The 22,012-nt window shown below is 42.9% G+C and overlaps 1 protein-coding gene across 1 annotated transcript in view; it reads left to right on the top strand.

Moving 5' to 3' along the window:
- The first annotated feature begins 1,489 nt into the window (after positions 1-1,489).
- Positions 1,490-22,012, top strand: part of LOC308297681 (pyruvate carboxylase, mitochondrial-like) — a 550,569-nt gene continuing 530,046 nt past the window's right edge. Inside the window, exon 1 of the mRNA XM_080741213.1 lies at positions 1,490-1,709. The gene's annotated coding sequence lies outside the window, so the exon portion shown is untranslated. The remainder of the gene's footprint in view (positions 1,710-22,012) is intronic.

Genomic DNA, 22,012 nt, shown 5'->3' with positions numbered 1-22,012 from the left:
GAAAAGAGTTCTTTCTCTGTATGTTTTGAGTCCCTTGAGTCAACTTGATCCTGAGAATGTATTCTACTCCATGGCTTCGCCTTCCGGAGTAGGATAGCATGACCTTGTTTTTAACACTTACATTTAATTGTCATCAAACAAAATGTGCATTATTAACTTGGGCACATGGATGGAGGAGAAAGGCCGTGAGCCTCTCATCTCGGGTCTCTTGGCTCTCTCCTCAACCCTTTCTAAATAGAACTGCTTACCTCTCATTCATATCAGCTCGCATCTCTCTGTGATTGGCCGCCAGAAGAGAAGGCGTGCGCGATTGCGTAATGTCAGAAGACGAGATGAAAAGGCACAGTTCAGATCCCATGGCCCGGGGCGACGGTCGCACTGTGATTGGCCATTGGTAGCCAGGGAACCGCTTGTAAACTAATTGAACGAAATTAGTATAATAAAACAAAAATAAACGTATTGAGGAGGTGGCATAGATTAGAGGAAGCGGGCTAATAGACACTATTAAAACACATCACAGAGAAAATACCACTTTATCTATTTTAAATTAAAACGATTAAGATACCACTCTCATTCATTTCCCCGACAACCAAACTAGCCAATCACTGCGCATCCGTGCCGTTTGGGCCATGGGATATAAGGACTTTTTCTGCCAAGGATGAAAGCTTAGCTTGAGCCCACAGCCCAGCCAGGCGGCCAGACAGACTGGGACCAAGTTGCTTTGCAAGTTGCTGATCCGTTCTGGCATCTATACCGGACACGGAAACGTTTCTTGCTGTGTACATGTGCGTGCAAATCACCGGATACAAGTAGGCGGGCTCTAGACCGGATCCCAACGGTCGGTCCGCAATAGAAACCGGGCTTCCCACGGGTGCTGCGGAAAGCCTGGTGAAGCGAGGTTTTAGACAGTAGAGATTATCACAGAGTAGCAGAGGCGTCAATTGGGTATGGCAAGCTATGGCAGCTGCCATGACTTGGCTACAGGGGGAAATAATAAAATGTACTTTTCATTGTGCCTGTTGCTAAGGTATGACAACATGACTGGTGTCTTGCACGCGCGCGAGGGCGCGCGTGCAATACACCAGTCATGTTGCCATACCTTAGCTTTTGCTGAACTGACGCCACTGTCACAGAGTAGCAAGGCAAGCAGGCGCAGTAGTCGCAGACTTCTCAGTTCCTATCCGCCAAAACAAGCAGACGGACGGTGCCAGCTGCTAGCTTTATTAGTTAGCAACATAGCCTACGTCAGCATATAGAGCTTTCTATACGCTGACAAGTGTGCGTGACTGTCTGTCTGTCTGTGTGTCTGTCTGTGTGTGTGCTGTCTGTCGCCTTTTTTTGCACTCGGCTCCAGAAGTCATCATCCTCTCAAGTCACGCTGCGCGCGCGCGCGTGTGTGTGTGTGTGTGTGCGTAGTGAACCTCCCTCCTCTCTCTCCTCTCTCTGTTTCCCCCCCTCTCTCTCTCTCTCTCTCTCCACTTCTCTTCCTCACTGAGCACAAGCAGCAGCGTGTCAGTCTGTCAGTGTGTTTGTTATGTGTTGTGTCTGAGAGAGAGAACGTGTGTGTGTATGTGAGGAAAGCTTAGCAAACACACTGTACTTATACAGTCGATTGTTTACATTGGGTGTCCGGTTACTGCACTAGTGCTGCGTGGATTCACCTCATTGACAGCTATATAGCGACACCACCACCACCACGCCACTAACATGTGAGTACTGTCTGTTAGTGTGAATGAATGGGTCTTCTTGAGACACTGGCTGGCTGGAGGGGCAAGAAGAGTGTCAGTGTGTGTGACTATGGAGTTCATTTGACAGAACCAGCTCCTTTTTTTTTATTAATGTGTTTATTTATTTTTCTTATAATATCTCAGTGGTTGTTTTAATGAATGCATGTGCACGTGCACTTGTGTGACAGTTGTCCCGTCAACTTGATGCAGCGCTAACCGGCGACACTGTTGCACTGTTCTCCTAGACCAGTGTTTCTCAAACTTTAACATTTAAAGGTCTCCCCTTAACTCCGACAGTCTACAAATGGAACCAAATGGACCCTAACGGGTCAGAGTTACAGACTTCCATTTAAGACCCCCATAAAGGAACTGCTGTATCTTTTAGGACAGTGATTCTCAAACTTGTTCATGTCAAGGACCCCCAAGTTGACACTTATGGAGTGGACCCCCATTTGACATGCATTAGGCTACTTACCCCATTTAATGGCAATACCTATCTCTGTGAGCACAATATATGTAAACTTGAATGTTTATTTAACTTGTGCAAATGGAACCAAATTGACCCGGTCCATTTGGTTACAGTGTGAGTTACAGTGGTCCATTTGGTTCTTAACTGGGGACCCGATAACCACTGTTTTAGGCCTATATGAAACTTCTGTTTGTGCCATTGAGAGAGCGAAAGAGAGAGAGAGAGAGAGTGTGCAAACACATTGGCTTGTTGTGGCATGCATGAGCAAGTAATGCTCTAGTTGACTTATTACAGACTGGTAGCTCAGCTGTAGACAAGCAGCCCTGGGAGTTGGAACCCATTCCAATTGCATCACAATGGTGTAATAGCTAGGACTAAATTACTAGTTTAAAAGGCTAGACCGATTGAAAGCAGCATTATTGTTGACCGTGACCGGGACCAGATATGAAAACCTTCTGCTAGAGAGCCACGTTTCAGAAAACTGTAACAAGCCTGCTGCTCCACTGTAGTGTGTTAAAAAGAAGAGAAACTAATTGTGTTTACATGTCATACTTTGTGTAGCTTGCATAACATGCCTGTTTATTTGTACAGGGCACATCCTCGTCATAACAGGGTTTTAAGGTTGTGTGTGAGGACACAGATCAGTGTTCACCTTTGAACTGGTCCATACCCTGTGTCTGTGTGTGAGTGTGTATGTCTGCATGATGCGTGCATGCACACATTAACTATGTGTTGCATAGGAAACTCTTGTGCAATCGTGAAATATTGTACAGTACAGTATTGTTTTGACTGTACAGTTTGTGCATCTTTTCAGCAACCTTTTCCCTGCTCCTGCATGTGTGTGTGTGTGTGTGTGTGCGTGCGTGCGTGCGTGCGTGTCCGAAGGTCACACACATTTCTTACTCCTGTTATCTTTCCAGAGTAAAAGCAAGGCCAATACATTAAGGGCGGCTGTGGCTCAGGAGGTAGAGCAGGTCGTCCAATGATCTGTGGGTCGGCGGTTTGAATCCCGGCTCCTCCTGTCCACATGTCGAAGTGTCCTTGGGCAAGCAAGACACCGAACCCCTCATTGCCTCCAATGAGTCGGTCGGTGTCAGCTTGGTGTGTGAATGTGGGAAGTGAGGACGCTGGCGTTGAACGTTCGCCGCTTCACCTCCCAATGTATGAATGAATGAACCATCGTGAAGTGCTTTGAGCACTTGGAAAAGCGCTAAACAAATGCACTTCATTATAAGGTTGAGACAGCTCAGATGAAGAAACCTGCCTAGTGTTCCATAATCTTTTATGCCTTTATTAATAGCATATAGTGGAGATTTGACCGGAAACAGGGAGAGAGAGAGATGGGGAGAGACATGCAGTAAAGATCGTCAGGAACAGCACAGGGGCCTAGGTGCCCGGACCGCAAGGCCAGCGGCCTGTGTACAGCAACACAGTTTCAGTGGCAGATCCTGCAAAGTAAAGGATCAGATGTATAACTTGTGTGACATTGTAGTGACATAACCAGTGCTAATTGTTATTAACCTATGCTCCAGTCCTGAGTTGCTGTCTTTTCCGGTGATATTTCTTGGATGTTATGTTGTTGTCGACATATTTTTGGATGTTATGTTGACATGGTTTGGTGGGGAAATTACAAAAACAATCCATGTCTAGAGCTGGGATATGATTTCTTTCTGTCTGTGACAATTGGACAGCTAAGAAGTAAATAATCATAGTCTGTTGTATTATTATCTAATAATTCAGCACCATTTGACCTGTCTATTTCCCTCAAAGTCTTTGACATTGAAATCAAGCTAATAACTGTCAGGGAGGATGAAGTGCATTCGCCTGATAGGAAGCCCCTATGTCTATGAGTTTACGGTTGGATAGATATGCTCAAAAGCTCTAATTTGAAGTCATTCTTCAATGTTCGCACGTCAATATTGAGCACTCCAAAACAAATGAACCTAAAGGTGTGCATAGTTGAGCTGCTGAATGGCTCATCGCTGACCTTCACCTCTGACCACCAAATTGCACCATTATGTCAGATTGTTAGATGAACTTGTGTTGTGATTTGACAATGATATAGCACAGGGGTCTTCAATGTTCTTTCAGGCCAAGGACCCCCTTAGCTGATAGAGAGATGAAGCAGCGACCCCCACTACATATTGTATAACATTGTGTTGCACATTTCTTTTCATAGATTTCATGATACTGTAGCTTCATAGACATTTTGACAGCACTATCATTGTGTAAATGTGTTTTTTCAGACGCTACACTTAGACAACTTGTATTTGGTCTGCTTTTTTCCATGTACACTAAACCTCATTGCCGAAAATAGCCGATCTACAACCTCACAACGCCTCGCAGCGCGAGGCATTGTGAGATTGTAGATCCCCTCAGAGTAGGGATAGGGTTCAAGTGGTTAATGTAAAAAGCTCTGGCTCCCAGGGAGTGTGCGTGCCGTGCACAGTTTCACTGCCATAGTGCCAATGGTGCTAGAGATTAGCTCAGATGATGTTCATCAATCAAGATGTTCATAGACTAATAGACGGACGGACGGACGGACGGACGGACGGACGGACGGACGGACGGACGGACGGACGGACGGACGGACGGACAGCGTGCAAAACATAGTCTCTGCCTGGCGGAGACAAAAAGGTTCCAATCACACAAAGATTTGGCAGTCCCCCTGTAGTAAGATCTGAGGACCCCGATCCCCTGTTGAAGACCCCTGATATGGGGTATTGTCATTGTAGTAGAAGTGACTTACACAATACACAAACTGTCCCATTAACAGCGTTCTCCGACCTCCCACTGGTTCACCCCAGTAATTGTGCATAGCCTCCCCAGGAAGCTAGTCAGGTATCACAACACCTCTAGTCTGGACTCTATCAATTGAATGATTTCATGTTAACCACCATATAAAAAGTAGATTATACTTTATTGATACTTTATTGATCCGCAGGATGAAATTAAACTGTTATAACAGTAGCCCTTTATATGATAAAGAAAGTGCATAGATGGAACGATCCGGTTTGCTGATAAGATTAGATAAAATAAACCTTTATTCATTTGGGAAATGCAGATGCCGTTAATTGCAACTATGTCTATAACACAGGATACGGTATGTACATACAACAGTACAAGAATAGAGTGATGAGAATAAGATGGAAATAAAATAACAATTTTGCCTTACAGTAGCCTGAAACCAGAAATGTTTTCACTTGATCTGACTGAGTTAGCTCTGCAACTATCCGATTATCTTCATGGCGATACCAGGGGTATTCAACTAGACTTGTTCCTAGGGGCCACGATTGAAAAATTAGTTAACTTGAGGTCGGGGGGGGGGAAACAAGACTTTGACAAAAGGTTCATGGATAACCGTTTAACCAGTAACCAAAATGTGTTACTCGTTAATGTTAATGGTTAAAAAATGGTTCATTTAATTGGTGCAAAAATACTTTCAGCTGTCCAGCCGCCACAATAAACACCTATCCAGCCTCATGGTTCTGAAGTGCAAAGGTGCCAGATTCAAGCAAGAGACACCACAGTAATTCAAGAACAGACCAGAACATATGGGGGTCAGGCAGGCATGCTTGGTTGTTGTGGAGATGGATGTCTGCTGGCACAAAGGACTGTAAGTCGCTTTGTCTTGTGCCAGGGGACGAAGAGTCTGTGGTTGAATGTGCTCCTCCCCACTAGCACATCAGGGACATGCTGGGCCCCTGATTCAGCCCGGGAAAAGGGTTGTAGAGGCCCTCATTGCGCGCTGCTGCTACTCAAAGATTTGTGACAAAGTGACGAGCCAGTGGGCCAATTACATGAGTTATATTTCGTCGTTGTCGGGTGGAAACCTTGTATGTCCAAAACCGTTTGTTTTGTATTTATCATTTTAAAAACGATTTAAACTAGTGAAAACAGCCGATCTACAAGCACACAACGCCTCGCGGTGCGTTGTGTGCTTGTAGATCTGATGTTTTCACTACTTCAGTGCGACGGCCTTGTCTGATGAAGCAGGGCTTTGCTTTGCGAAAAAATGTACACATTTGAAACTTGGAGATACGAGGTTTCTGCCCGACAGTGACGATTTACTCTGTTAGCCGCCCAGCCAAAATGGAACAACGGCCGACATTTTATTTGATTTTTTTTCCTAATGGCAGACCTGGACCGGCCCGGGAATGAACCGGCCTTTCGGGAGTTGTCCCGCTTTTCCCAATGGCCAGCACGTCCCTGTAGCACATCATAGAGAGGCCAGGGGTGAGGTGGGTTCATCAGGATAGAGGATACATACAGTAGCTTCTAGCTTCCTCCAACATCCTCCCCCCACCACCCACCACAACAACCTTACTCCAGATTGCCCAGTTTAACTTCAGCTCAACTTCCTCATTTTGAAGATTTAGATCTTAAAATGTGTTTATTTCGATCCTCATCAACAGTATCACGAAATGTTATTTACACGCTGTAATGATCCCAACATTTCTTTCTGATTGATCAAAAAGGCATAGGCTGAACAAGCTTAAAGCTTATTTACACCTTATTTACACCTTATTTATGCCTCATGTATTCCTTTATAATTGTTGGTTTAACTTATGGCAGTTACATCCAATATTCATAATGAACGAACACTCAAAAATATTCCGCATTTACATTCAAGACTTCATACTTACTACATACACACAAGCACACACAAACCTAGATTTGATATACCCATAATATACACACATTCAAATACATGCTTTCTCTCTCTCTCTCTCTCTCTCTCTCTCTCTCTCTCTCTCTCTCTCTCTCTCTCACTACAGTATCTATATCTATACATTATTTATTCATTTATACAGCCAATTCCATTCAGACTATATAACACTACCACATCATACCATCCCCCTCAACCCATCAATTAACTAGTTATTACATATATATTATATGTATATTATGTTATACTGAGGCTGAGCAGACAACACTCCCTAGTCCTTAAATATCGCAGTGCGAGCCGGCATTGTGAGCTTGTAGATCTGCAATTTCTTTGCTAAAGTTCTCCTCAGAATAGGGGTGCTAGGGTTCATGTGGTTAATGTAGTAACTATGATGACCCCCTATGAGTCCCAGACCCCCTGTTGAAGACCCCGAGGCTAGAGGATTATTATTGCTGGGTAATATTTTTCTACGCTCCACTAGGGCTCTGTATTCTTCTTCGTTGTCATCTGTGATGCAGCTAAAACTGGAGGTGTTTTCTGAGAATTTATGAAGGTGGCACCTACCTGAGTGAGTAGTGGACTGGAGCAGAAGAGAGGGTGAAACCTGAACAGTAAAAGTGATGGCACAGTCCCTTGGGGAGTGCTGGCTATTACTCTATTCGTAGCCTCGGGATCCAGGCATACTCTTTTAGAATCAATCAGTACATAATATTCTCCCACTGATCTCTGCTGCAGTAAAATGCAATCTAAGATTCCAAATGCTACAGGTGTGATTATAAATATCTCACTCACTGTAGAACTGCAGCTTCAGCCTTGACACTTGGGATCCACATCAGTGTTGTGTCAGACAGACTGTAAAGAGAACGTCAGAGTCAAATTAAAATAATCTCACCCAAACTTGCATCATAATGCTGCCATATGCTGTGAGTATTTCAGTTGTTGCCCTGTAAAGGCGGTTTATTAATGCTACTGTATATTGGTAGAATTTTAGGTGTGCAGGTTCTCAAGAGCCTCTATTAGCCTTGGCCAATCAGGAGTCAATGTAGATTTAGGCTAGTCAGAGGCAGATTATGTGTATGAGGGCCAATTAAAAGTATTTGGAAAGGTTATGTAAGGTTACCTTTATGATTTACCTTTTTTAATTTTGAAGGTGAATTGATTTCGGTATGAGACATGATGTTCAGAACGATTCAAGAAAAAGTATACAAAAGACTTGCAGTGTGTTTCCACCAATATCCATCTGTCTATAAGTCCTTCGGTGCTCGCAGTAGGAGGCCAGATCGTCTTGTTGACTCAGCTTGTGCAAGCAAAGGGCAAGACAGCCAAAGCCACAAGCAGGCGGTTTTATACTGTAGTGTGTAAGATTCTAATGATGCCTCAAAAGCATCATACCCATGAGTGATACATGATACATTGTTAACTTGGTGTGTGAGTCAGCAATGGTGCTGTAACACTTGAGTTGCCACTGGTTACACCCCGCCACTCCCACATGTCTCCTTTCCGACATGTCTCCATTCCGACACTAACCCTATCTCTAACCCTTAACCTAAACTTAACCTCTATGGGAGTGTCGCCACTCCGACAATAAGAAGTCAATTTCGGAGTGGCGAAATGTCGGAATGGAGAGCGACTCCCGTTGCCACTTGCCAGGCTGTCAGGGGATTCAAACGATTCACCATCTGATCACAGGCAAGATGGGCCCGCAATAAATGTACCCCCATTGATTCCGGATGCATTCTAAATGCATTTGGGTCCCCATGCGGAATCAATCGGGGTACATTTACTATATATTTTTTTGTCTTAAGGATGCGACAAATGCAATAACATATTATTGAACTCAAGGCTACATGGCGTGTCTAATCATTTGAATAATAAGTAATTTTGGGGGTGAACTACTCCTTTAAGGAGATACCGTAAAATGTAAAGGTTTGAGAAACACTGCCCTAAGCTGTAGATTACCTCCGCCCCCTTTCAGACCAATGAGACCAGAGAGAAGCCTCTGTTTTGTTTGTCTAGCACATACAAGTGGCTCCCCTCATTAGCCAGGAGACTACTGATGTGAGAATGTGTTTTTGAAGATAATTGCGTAAAGCTTGCCTTTAGCTGTCCACAGAATCCTCTTAAACTTTTTATATGGAGGCCCCACTTTTGACCCGAACCTTGTTTTTGCAGGCAACTATGCAGTCAAATTCTACACACTGAACCCGGTGAACCTTTTTCAGCATCATATTCAGCCTAGCACACATTTTTAGACACTTGATTCCAATTTTGACAGGATCATTTTGGGACAGATTTGACTGTTTTGTAACCCCTGGCTGTTATTTATGATACATAACTGCTTTAAGCACCCTGTGTTGGGGATAGCCTCTGTGTTCTCATTTAGATTAAATATTATTCATGGACCAAGCATTTTACAAACACCTGAGAGACGGAAGGGGAGAGAAACAAACTGATGCGGAAAGGAGGCGGAAGGGATGTTTTGCATGTTTTCTTTTCCATTTCTTCTCTCTCTCTCTCTCTCTCTCTCTCTCTCTCTCTCTCTCTCTCTCTCTCTCTCTCTCTCTCTCTCTCTCAATCTCTCAAGCAACCAGTGTAGCTATCCAGAAGTTTCCGCGGGAGTTTACTGGAGACTATCAGGACCAAACTTCCGGGTTTAACAGCAGACATACAAGCTCACGCCGCGTCGCAGATGCAACCCGTTGTGAGCTTGTAAATCGGCGGCGGAACCTCGGTGCAGACGTTTGCGCAATGCACTATGGGGCGTAGGAAACTCGTGGATAGACTAAAAGTTGAGTGAATTTTCTGACCAACCCCCCCCCACCCCTTGAGACTTTGAGACACTTTACAAGTTGAGACAAGATATTCTTGGAAACATCCTTTTGATGGCTTCATGTAATGGTATGGAATTCATCCTGGCATTTTTTTGCCTTGGGATTATGAGCACCTTGCATTTAGCAGATGTTTTAAAGGTGAATATGGTGTGTCAAAATATCAGGAGAGAGCCATATATAGTATGTTTTCTCTTTCAAGGAGAGTGTGCTTTTTACATTTTTGTTTTTATTGACACAGTCTCGGCCGGGTAACAGTGTCTGAAGGCACTGTAGCAACTCAAGGACTGAAAAGTTGATGGACACACAGGCCATCGTTGTGAATATTAATATTACAATATTACCCTGGCAGGTAAAAAAAAGTTTCGGGCAGTTGGAGTTTGCTTTCAGGTTGCCCGACCGGCAGTGGTGTGATATGGATTTTAGAAGTGTGGGTCCTCTAAATTCATGACGTCATGCGCGCACGCTGTTTTTATTGTTAATTATTGTTTTTATTGTTAATTAGTGTGTGCATATGAGGCGCGCATGCGTGCAGCAAAATAAGTGTGCGCTCGCCGAGCACACGCGAGCCCATGGCATCTCACCCCTGCCGACCGAGAAAGTGCTAGTTTGAAAGAAGGGGACACCAATAAACACAGCGCGAGATATCAGTCTAAACACCTGAACGTGGCCAAATCGCTGTCTTTGGAATGTAAAGTAAAAGCACTGTTTACATATAATGTGCTGTTTTCACTGTTCACTGTAAAAATATAAAATAGGTGTGATATGTGAAGTCATATTCAATCATAACTATGTAGGTATTTGGATAAAAATTGAGGTATGACATTTTTAAAGTGTTAAATTGAACGGAAATTCTAATTTTACTTATCATTTTCTAATGGGCAATTTACTTTTCGGGGCAAGTGGGCATGACCTGTACTTGCCCAACGGGCAATAATACCATTAAAACATCTGCTAAATGTACTTGCCCGACGGGCAAGTACAGCCTCTCAGACCTTGGTGTCAACCCCTGGGGGCTTTTCTGCCTTTATATACAGTATAGTGGAAAATGGAGACATACAGGAAACAGGGAGAGAGAAATGGGGAGAGAGTAGAACAGGACTCTACCTTGTGATGCACTGCAGGCTACTTTTGAGCCTAAGTGCCTGGCCACAGTCCGGACCGTAAATATAGATTTAATAACACATTGTTTTTTCAGACTGAATTTAGTTTTGTTCCTCAATACAGAGTTGGAGTAAAGACTCATCAACAAGGTGAAGTGGTCACATCAAGCATATTCTAAAGCCTTTTAACTCGAGTACCCTTGAAGATAAGATAAGATAGACTTTATTGTCCCGGGGGAAATGTGTCTTTGACACATACAGTATCTACTGTTAAAATACATTGACATAGTGCATACATAATACATAGATAACATACAGTACATACAGTTTACAGTTTACAGTTTAGGCATTTAGCAGACGCTTTTAATCCAAAGCGACTTACAATAAGCAGATAACATCACAATAATAAACAAGATAATATGTCAGAACATCAACAATATAACAAATGCAAATGGATATTTATCTAGAAAAAACACAGTATAATCAAAGTTCTAAAACCTAAAGACAAAAAACTAATGCTAACTAGCTTCATGTATGGTCACTGACTTTTCTGTAGTGCTATGGGTTTAGGTGGAGTCTGAAAAGGTGAGTCTTCAGTCCACGGCGAAAGCTAGCGAGTGAGTCCGTTGTTCTAAGTGCGACAGGGAGTTTATTCCACAACTTGGGGGCCAGGAGGGCAAACTGTCTCGGACGAGTCGATTTTTGCCCTGGAGTTTTTAGCGAGGGTTCTGTCAGCATCCCTGTGTTGGCTGATCTAAGTGAGCGGGTGGGGGTGTAGGGGTTGATCAGGTTTTGGAGGTATGGAGGAGCCATACCTTTGGCTGCTTTGAAGGTCAGCATCAGTGTTTTGTATTCAGTGCGGGCCGCAACCGGGAGCCAGTGGAGGCTGCGGAGAAGGGGAGAGACATGTGAGAACTTAGGCTGGTTGAAGACCAGTCGTGCCGCGGCATTTTGGATCAGTTGGAGAGGTTTAAGTGCACATGCCGGGAGACCAGTGAGGAGAGAGTTACAATAGTCAAGCTTTGATATGACAGATGTCTGAATGAGGAGCTGGGCTGCCTCCTGGGTGAGGAAGGGTCTGACCTTACGGATGTTATAGAGTGTGAACCTACAGGACCGGGTGACTGATGCAATGTGTGCCTTGAATGATAGCTGGCTGTCCAGGACCACACCAAGGTTTCTAGCAGTAGGAACTGAAGTCACCAATGCATTATCTATGGAAATAGTGAGATCTTGCATGGGGCAAGACTTAGCTGGGAAGAAGAGTAGCTCCGTCTTGTCCGGGTTCAGCTTAAGGTGGTGGGCTGACATCCACTGTGAGATGTCGGCCAGACATGCAGCAATGCGTTCTTCCACCTGGGTGGCAGAAGGGGGGAAGGACAAAAACAGTTGAGTGTCATCAGCGTAGCAGTGATAGGATAGATTGTGAGCAGATATTACAGCACCAAGGGATTTGGTGTACAGACTGCCTGTAAGGTTATCATAAAATCAACATAAAATGTACAAGTGTACAGTTAAAATACATTTTAAAAGTAGCATTACAGGAGGGTAGGGAAGTGGCCATGTATTGTCCACCAAGATGTTTTCCCTGAGAGCGCAGAATATGTTTTGAATTGCCCACATGGGAGCACCCTGCTTTTGGAAACCCAGACCTTTTTATACATATATATCTTTGGGTATTTTCTGCCTTTATTGATAGTTAGGCCTACACAGTGGAGATAGACAGGAAACTGGGAGAGGGAGAGATGGGGAGTGATAACGCAGCAACGGTTGCCAGGTTCAGGATTCAAACTTGTGACACGCTGTCTGGCATTAGAGCCTACTGTACAGTATATGGAATCCTGCGCCTGGACCGCTAGGTGTAGCGTTTTTATCTGCTACCTGAGAGCTGAAATATTTTCAACTCTAGCATTTGGAAGCGTTTTTTAGGCCAGCGCCATGGCATGCTCAGCTGGTGAAACAATGCCTCGGTGGACACAGCCCCTTAGTCCCCTTAGGCCGCTAGCTTGTCATTTATGGCTTTGATAGGACAGGGAGACAAAGGAGTAGTTGAAGCGGTTCAGCAGCTTGCACAGGGAGACTAGTCTGTAGTGTCTTCCTGAGGGAAGAAGTGAAGATGAATCTCCCACGTCTAGTCTCTTTAAGTGTACAGATCTGACTTTTCCCTGTTCGTTTTCTTTTCCCTGAAGATTTTAGGACGTGTGAAAAATAGCACTGTGAGGGAGAGAGTAAAGAGAGAGACAGGTCATGCGAGGGCTGGCTTCCAACCCATTGCATCATTAGTCACTTCGTGTCTAGACTATATGCTGTCGGCAGCATGGCCTAGCTGAGATTCTCTCCAAATGGCTTCGCTGTTGAGGCAGCTGTGAGGTGAGATCCGTGCCTACATCTGCCCTGCCCACGTTTCCCTTACTCAAGGCTGTGAAGTCAGGACCTGTTACAGTGACTCACCCATGTTCTTTTTAAAGGACAACTTTTTGGAGCGGTGAAAGCGCTCCCAATAGACAGGTATGTCCGTGGGTATGTGGGTGGCTGGGTGGCTGGCTGGCTGGGTGGGTGGCTGGCTGGCCGTGTAGCCTGGCAATACCTTGAGTGGCCACACACAACACACTAGTTAAAGGAGGGGCGCTGTTTTGTGCAGGCCAGGCACACTCACCACTCACTCACAGGCACAGTTTACACTCACTCACTCACTCACATAGGGTACAGCTGCTCAAATTCACCGCTCCACTTCGAACCGAGGTTCGATTTTTTTTTTTTACAAGGGTTCATATTTTAGATGTAATTAGAGAAAAGAAAAAGTAAGTGTTAAAAAGTTTTCATTTACTTCGTTCTATCGTTTTATCACGTTTAGCGTGCTAAAACGTGGGGGCATGCGTACGCATGGGGACATGTGTACAAGTGGCTAAATATGTATTTTTAGACACGTAACCCCAGAAGTCACATCTGCCCATGAAAGATTGCGGTGCATCTTGGGAATGGGCTTATTCTGTGTAAAGAGACATATTTAGCCACTTGTACGCATGCCCCCAACCACTGAAATCAAAATGATTAAAATCTCTAAAACAATAGAAAGGAGTAAATGAAAACATTTAAACTCTCATCTTTTATATTCTTTAATTAATATGTAAAATATGAACCCTTGTTGTAAAAAGTTGTCCTTTAAACAAATACAGGGACACGTACTATATCAACTATATTCTTTTAATTTCACAATTAACACTAGAGAGGCTTCCAGATCATTGCAAATATTGCTGGTTTTGAATGCTATACATTTCCAATTTAGTACATTCCTAGGCCAATATCGTAGTAGCTACTGTCAATACATCAATACAACTAGCTACTTGTTCCACTCTTGATGCCATTGCTGTGCATTTCCATTCTCCAACCTGTACACCTATTCACCTTTTCAGAACATCTCATTTAAAACATTATTATGGTTGAAGAATCAACTCGTGTAGATATGGACTAGTACTATTATGTAAATATTTGAAGTTGTCTCTTATCTGTTGCTCTACCTTAAACCAGATTAACACCCTTTAACCCCTTCTCTGGGCATGTCATAATAAGCATAACATTCAGCGGAAATGGCAGATCTGCAAGGTCACAATGGGATGTGTTGTTAATGGTGTTCTGTGCTTGTAAATCGGCTATTATCACAGAACAGATTTGTTTGAGGGACCAAGTATAGACCCTAGGACTAGGTGGACACGGTCAACAATGTATAGGTTAGCCTGTAAGTGGGTAATAAGGTAAAAATGACACTAGATAAGTACGAACTTTGATCACTAAGTAGTTAATGAATGAGGGGAAAAATCTCTTTTGAACATTTATGGCACTCACGCAGACACACACATCCAGCATTTCCTTTATCACTAGACTAGTCTGTAACCTTTGGCCTAATAGAAAGGATTGTGAACTGATTGATAATATATTTATGTGTGCATGTGTCCTTCGTGCCAATCCATGTCGGGTAGTTCTAGTTAGTGGGGTAACCTTATAGTACCTTGTGTTGTAAGGACATGTGTTATAAGGATACTTTTGTGTGTGCCTTAAGGACATGAGTGCGTTTGAGTTCGTCAGCTACAGACGGGGCATAGAGATGCTGAAAGACAGACAGGGCCACTACTGTAGGTGCATTTGGCTGATAACTAACATTTTTATTATTTTTCCCTATATCCCCCACACAACGAGTTGTCACTGCTAAAACCTTACATTGATGATGTGGGAGGTGTAGGGTGTATATTGCTAGCTGCGTCTATTCACCTGACCGTGAGGAGTTTCACCGGTAGGGTTTAATGCATCCCTCAGCTTATCCTTACTTGAATGTAACTATTATCTTGAGGCCATTACAACACAGAAGCTACTATTGATTGTTACTCTTTCAACTGATGGGGATACAGATTGTAGAATGCTGACAACAGACAATTATCAACATCAGCAATTCAATTATGATGGTGGCTTAAATGTACAGGCAGTGGCTTGATGATGCAGTGCGAAGTAAATCAAATGTATGATAAAAGGCAGTGGTGTGAAGCAATTAAAATGTACGTCTTGAACAGATTGTCAGACTGTATAAAGAATCTGCAAACTACTTCACAACAGGACAAAATCAGCAGCACAAATCACAACGCAGTATTCAGAGATGACATGTTATGAGCTGCTTTATGTCAATAAATTCCTTTCAGGTGGTTAAAGTGAAGTGTTTGAAGTGCTGTGTACCACCTACAGTATGTGTCGAAATTGCACATAATGCAGCAGGACGTCGCGTTATTGAAAACGAGTGCTTCCAAACTCTGACTCATAGAAAAATAATCGCCTGCTGCACATAATTTATTGACAGAAAGTAGCTCATAACATGTCTACAGTGGATTTATATTAAACAAAAACTTCTTAAATACAATTGATAGGACATTTTGCTTTCAATGAATGGGCTGTCAAGGGTTGGTATTGCAACTTAGATGCCACCAGATAGCATTATAGCATCCGAGTTGCTTGCAACTAGTGTGCATGCATGCGGCCAGTGGGGTGATGATTATTGTTCTTGCTACACAAGACCAATATCCTTGTAACTAGTACTATGTAATTACCTGAGTTTTGGCAACCTGAAATGACCCCAAAACTAGGAAACGCTGGTCTATACTGTTGAGTAATGGCTCATTCTTAGAAGTGTTCTCTGTGGTATTCGGGCAATGCAGGCCACGGGATAAAATGCTCTACCACTTGCCTGGAATGTCCTGCATGGTACTGTATGAGGACTGGAGAGTGTGGAAATCAGACATGGGAGATGACCTCAAGAGGCGACTGTTTGTACAGTAGCTACAGTGGAGTCGGTACTGCTGTATGGGGCTGAGATATGGACCCTCACAGCACAACAGGAAAGAGCCCTGGATGGAGTCTACACAAGAATGCTACAAATGGCACAAGGTGTCACATGGACGGACCACATCAGAAATGTGGTCCTCTATGGGGACCTACCACGGGTCACAGAGTCAAAGTCAGAGAGCGAAGGATGAGGCTGGCAGGGCACTGCGTGCGTCAGGCACTGCATCAGATACCCGGAACTAGTGGCAAGCAAACTGACACTGTGGGAACCAACCCAGGGTAAAGCCAGGAAAGGACAGAAGCACACCACCTACAGTACAACTCTGTAGAGCGCAAGAGCCTGATGCTACATAGGAGAGTGTAGAGGGCAGTGATCCAGGAGTCCATAGTTGTCCGGAGTCACATTGCATTGCACTCAACAAAATTGGGTGGAACTTGGCTGGCGATCAGTTGAACTTCCACTAGGGATGGGATGATATGAGAATTTCAAGTCACGATTATTGTGACCAAAGAAATTGCGATTTACGATATTATCGCGATAATCGAAATATCCCCAACATCCATTATCCTGGGGTGGAACATTTGGCCAAAAATAGGCGATCTACAAGCTCACAGCGCGTTGCGACGCGTTGTAGATCGCCTATTTTTGGCAAAGAGATTTGGTAGAGAGTGAAAAAAAGGCTTTATCAAGAACGTTATTTCCAGGTCTGTTTTACCAATTATAGAGGGTTTAAAAGGTAAATTGAATTGAAAAAGGTGAATTGATCCCAGTGCATGACGGAGGATAATTTTCATTTCACGATACATTTAAATCAGGGTTTCCTGCAGCACTTTACAGGCCAGGCGCCCCGCCTGGCCAGAAAAACCCCCCGCCCCCCCAAGGGTATAAAAAAAAAAAAAAAAAAATTTTTTTTTTTTTTTTTTTTTTTTTTTTTTCAAAAATTTTTTTTTTTTCAAAAAAACTTTTTGGACCTCCAACAATGTACTAGGCATGATCGCGATCGCGAAATTGCATGTTTAACCCCCATACCAACCCTATCTTTCAAACATGGCAGCCATGTTTGTTTACATTTGAAGAAAACATAAGGGCTGGTATCTCCTGAATGCCTGAACGGATTTCCAAGCGAATTTTTTTGTTTGAAAGCTGTGAAAAGCGTGTACATGCATAGTGCATCATCTGTGCACGAATTCGTACACCAGCGTGCACACTATTTTTTTAACCCTTTGGTGGCGAACCGGCAATATAAGTTATTCAATGTTGAATAAATGTGGATGATAGCATGTAGTTGTGTTTTCCGTCATCATGGGCACATTCATGTGTTTTTTTATAGGGCAAAAATAAGAATTAATATTAAAAATTAAGTGAATTAATTACTCGAATTAATTAATTAATTATCAAAAAATGTCGGCGCACACGCTTCGCGCGTGCGCCATGAGATCCCCCCCTGGTCAAGACTTTTTCCTGCAGGAAATCCCCACGATACATACGATTATTGTGAGTGTTTTTTATCACGATAATGAAGATTATCGTCCCATCCCTAACTTCCACAGTTCACAACCGCTCCTCTCCTGGTGAAACACTGTTCCTCACTTCATCATGAATAATTATGATTACAATAGTGATAAGAAAATGCATCCACTAAAGGCTAGTAGAGCTAATGAAAAGGCTCTTTTCCACTGCTATTCTGAGGCCACGTCGCTCTGTTCCGTTCCATTCCATTCCGTGATTTGTTTGAACCGTTATCGTCTGTGTTTACACTGTGGTGGACCTAGAATCAGGAGTAGAACGCGCCTTTGAAAAACTACAGTGATAACATGCAATCCTTCTTGCACGAAGAAGACCTATGTCCCATTCCTGTTACTGCTCTAGTGATCCGCATATCTGTTAGTGTTCTAGTGAACTCTGTTCTAGTGAGCTGTACCTTATGTACTGTACTCTGCTACTTTAATCTCGCCTTGTAGCGGCACCATATGAACACATCTGCATTTAATGCTATTGTTACTTCTGACCTCATATACTGTACATCTATACCTCCTGGTACTATGCTATGCTATTTGTCTTTTTGATTATTTGACCTGTTCGTATCCTCTATCTCCATCCTGTCTATGTGTCTAGGTGACGAGTGACGACTGTAGTTTTCTTGGAAAAGTTGTGATCCTGTCCGGTAGTAGTAAATGCTCAGAATACTTTTTTCTTTTTTTTTTTTTACTCTCAGATAGGAATGGGAGTTGATACGATTGTATATATATATATATATATATATATATATATATATATATATATATATATATATATATATATATATATATATATATATATATATATATACCTATCCTATTAGTGTCACAGCTCATCATCAATATCATTCTTTACGGATTCCCTTATTGATGATTCCTGATTAATTTTAAGTGTGGGAAATGAGTAGGCCTTGACACAGATTTATAACTGTTATATGAGCACTCAAAACAGTAGAAAGAAAGGCATGCATTGTTGTAATGACTGCATTGCAGTGATGTAATTTTCAGAATGACTGTTTCTAACACTGTGTTAAGACTTACAGCAGTTAAAAACCTGTGTAGCAGCAGCAGCACTAATTCTCCTACTGAAAAATGCCCTTTCACTGTCTCTGTCTGTTGGAATTTGACCTTTACCTTTCATCAGGCCTGCCTGGAGTGCAGTGTGTCAGGGGGTCACGGAGCGGGGGTGGCTGGCATTTGAACCTTTGGTTAAGCCAACTAGTTCCATTGTTTCAGGCAAGATCGATCAACCCCAGAAATATACGTCCACTTTAAACAAGGGCATTAAACCAGTTCACTTCAGGTTTTCAAGATATACTCTCTAAATGTAGAGCTATCTATTTAGAAAGAGGTATGCCACTTATAACACTGTGACTACTTCCGACTTCGAGTCAACGACAGAAAAAAGACTCTGGACTTTCATGCCCTGCCTGGGCAACTTTGGGGGTAATGTTTTAGGACAGGGGTCTTCAACGTTTTCAGGCCAAGGACCCCTTAGTTGAGAGAGAGATGAAGCAGGGACCCCCTTATCATAGACCACCTTATCATAGATTCCATATAGTTTCATTGTTTGACAGCACAATCATCAGTGTATTTTGGATTCATGTCAATTTATGTTTTTAACCACTTGAACTTTCTATCACTCAAAGATTTGAAGGACCCCCTGTAGTAACGCTGATGACCCCCTGGTTCAACACATACAGCCCAAGGAAAGAGGAAGTTTTCTCACTTTCAAATTTTCAAGGTAGCAGATTTTGCCATTTTAAAACCTGTTGGAGCTGCAATATATTTTATGATTTTTTTGCAGATGGACACATGTCCTCTTGATTGAGAATGAGAACACTGAGGGGTTAGGGCCGATTCATACTCCACACGAATTTATTTCGGTCTGGCTCTGTCAAAACTCCAATATGACGTCATTCAGAGGTTCGGGGGCGGGTACCACCCTCATTAATTCGGCTGTTCTATGCAACAGAGATTTTGTGATTCCCGAACCGAACCGAAATAAATTAATCTCTAAAAGTTGAGTATGCATCGGCCCTTACCCTTAGTCATGTGACTTGTTTTACAAGTGTCACTGTTTACAGTGTGTAGTCATCTACAGTATGACCAGTCAGTAACCCATGGGACTTTAACTTTAAACACTGCCCCTTGGTTCCTCTTTGGGAAGGCATGTTGCCTTGTCGCTTTGCCTGCATATTCCTTCAGGTATCTAAGCTGGAACATGAGCTCAGTGTTCTACAGTACATAAACCAGTAAGACTCCCTATTCGGGAGATAAGCGACCGTTGGTCGCTTATCTCCACAATCTGTCGGTAGATAATGCCGGTCTTATATAAGGGTCATTTGTGTACGGTGTGATGTCATACTGATGTCAGCAGTGTGATGTCATACTGATGTCAGCAGCTATGTCTCTATATATGGAGTTATATGTTGTTCGTGTCCAAATATGGGGCTTGTGAGGTCAGACTTAGTGAGATTCGTCGGTTATCTCCATATATGGAGGGATGTAGGGTAAAAAACATGGTTGCTATGGTAAACAGTTGGTTGCTAAGGTAAAAAAAAACATGGTTGCTATGGTAAACAGTTGGTTGCTAGGGTAAAAAAATGGTTGCTATGGTAAACAGTTGGTTGCTAGGGTAAAAAAACATGGTTGCTATGGTAAACAGTTGGTTGCTAGGGTAAACAGTTGGTTGCTAGGGTAAAACCATGGTTGCTAAGGTGGTTGCTAACGTACACTAACAGACCAGCAACAACAGACTGTTGCCACAGCAACGTACACAAAGGTTTGTGTACAGATGTGGTGTGATGTCATACTGATGCGGAGATATGAGCAGGGCAAAGGTGTGACGTGTGACGTGTGACCGACCGACCGACCGACGGACGGCCGGTGGAGGTTTTGATACTAAACTGCGACCTACGGTCGCAACAACACAATGTCATGTATTCCAAACACTACACCAAATCACGTCCTGTTCTTGACCTGTGTGTGTGTGTGTGTGTGTGTGTGTGTGTGTGTGTGTGTGTGTGTGTGTGTGTGTGTGTGTGTGTGTGTGTGTGTGTGTGTGTGTGTGTGTGTGTGTGTGTGCGCGCGTGCGTGGAGCTTAATTCACTTTAGCAGTGATTACTATTTCCTTTTTTCCCCCACCATGATAAAATATTTAACAAAGGTTAGAGCAGTTCTTTCAGTAAGCATAAACACAGCCAGTGACTTAACACAGTTAACTGAGCTAAAACCTAAAGGCCTTATCCACCCCAAAATACCAGTACGTTCTGGCATTCCTGTCATAGCCTGAGGCGTCCTTGTGTTCCTGCAATGCTCATGTGAAAACTGTGTCAGTTTTAGCAAACCACTTGGCAAAGCAAGTTGTACAGTCACCTCTGTCCAGAAGTACAGTAGAGACAGACAGATGGAGGAGAAGACAGTTGATACTAGCCTAGTATGTTGTCACCTTTCACATGGTGGAGTGAAGAAGAAAACATTGAAAGAAAATGTGTACATACTGTAGATAGATCAGATGGGAAAAGACGAGAAAGTGAAGTCAAAGTGGACGAGTCGTTTTGTTTATATTATATATTTAAACTCAAGCAGAGGATTTGGGCTGCGAAGTACGCAGGATTATTGCACAGAGGAATAGAATAGAATGTATTGGATAGTTTTGAACAGACGATGGCACAGTTGTAATATGAAGCAATCAATAATCGTTGTTGTTATCGTTTATCGTGATCCATTGTCCCTGGAACAGCTTGAATATTTAACTTCATAGGAATTATATGAATTTCTTTAAGATGACAGCATTGCCATAATGGAGGATCATTGGCTGAAGTCTGCACTGTTGACTCTCAGTCAGACTCAGAGATATCCTTGTCTAGGATCTGCTTTTACGTCACCTGAGCATGTCCTTCATTCACCCTGTGTCCTCAAGTGCTCTGCTTAATGCTTGTGGGCGAGTACAACTGAGGTACTAATGCTATTCTTAATTTACTAGTATTTTTCATTTTTTGCACAACGAAAATGGTTTGTTGATGACTGATATTGTGAAACAAGTAAACAAACACTCTTCTTAGTTTTCTTAGATTGCGTTTTTTAATTTGCTTCAAAGTGTCAAATTGTATCAATTTATTTTTCACTGAGTAAATGGCCATTCACACTGAGCACTAACGATAACTCATTGTAAATGTGTGAACTATGCCATCCATTTTAAGTCAAGTGTGAACTATGAATGGCCCTTTACTAGTTCACGCCTGTGTATTTGTGACATTATCTTATATTTACAATTGGCTTAAAGCCGCATCCCACTTCCAAGCGGTAGGTAGGGAGAACGTCCGATGTAGGTAGAACGTAGGGAATACCGCCCATAACTCTATCATTGG

The sequence above is a fragment of the Nannobrachium achirus genome (genome assembly GCF_963921795.1).
Source record: "Nannobrachium achirus genome assembly, chromosome: 14".
Lineage (NCBI taxonomy): Eukaryota > Metazoa > Chordata > Actinopteri > Myctophiformes > Myctophidae > Nannobrachium > Nannobrachium achirus.
This window is presented reverse-complemented; position numbering and strand designations above follow the sequence as displayed.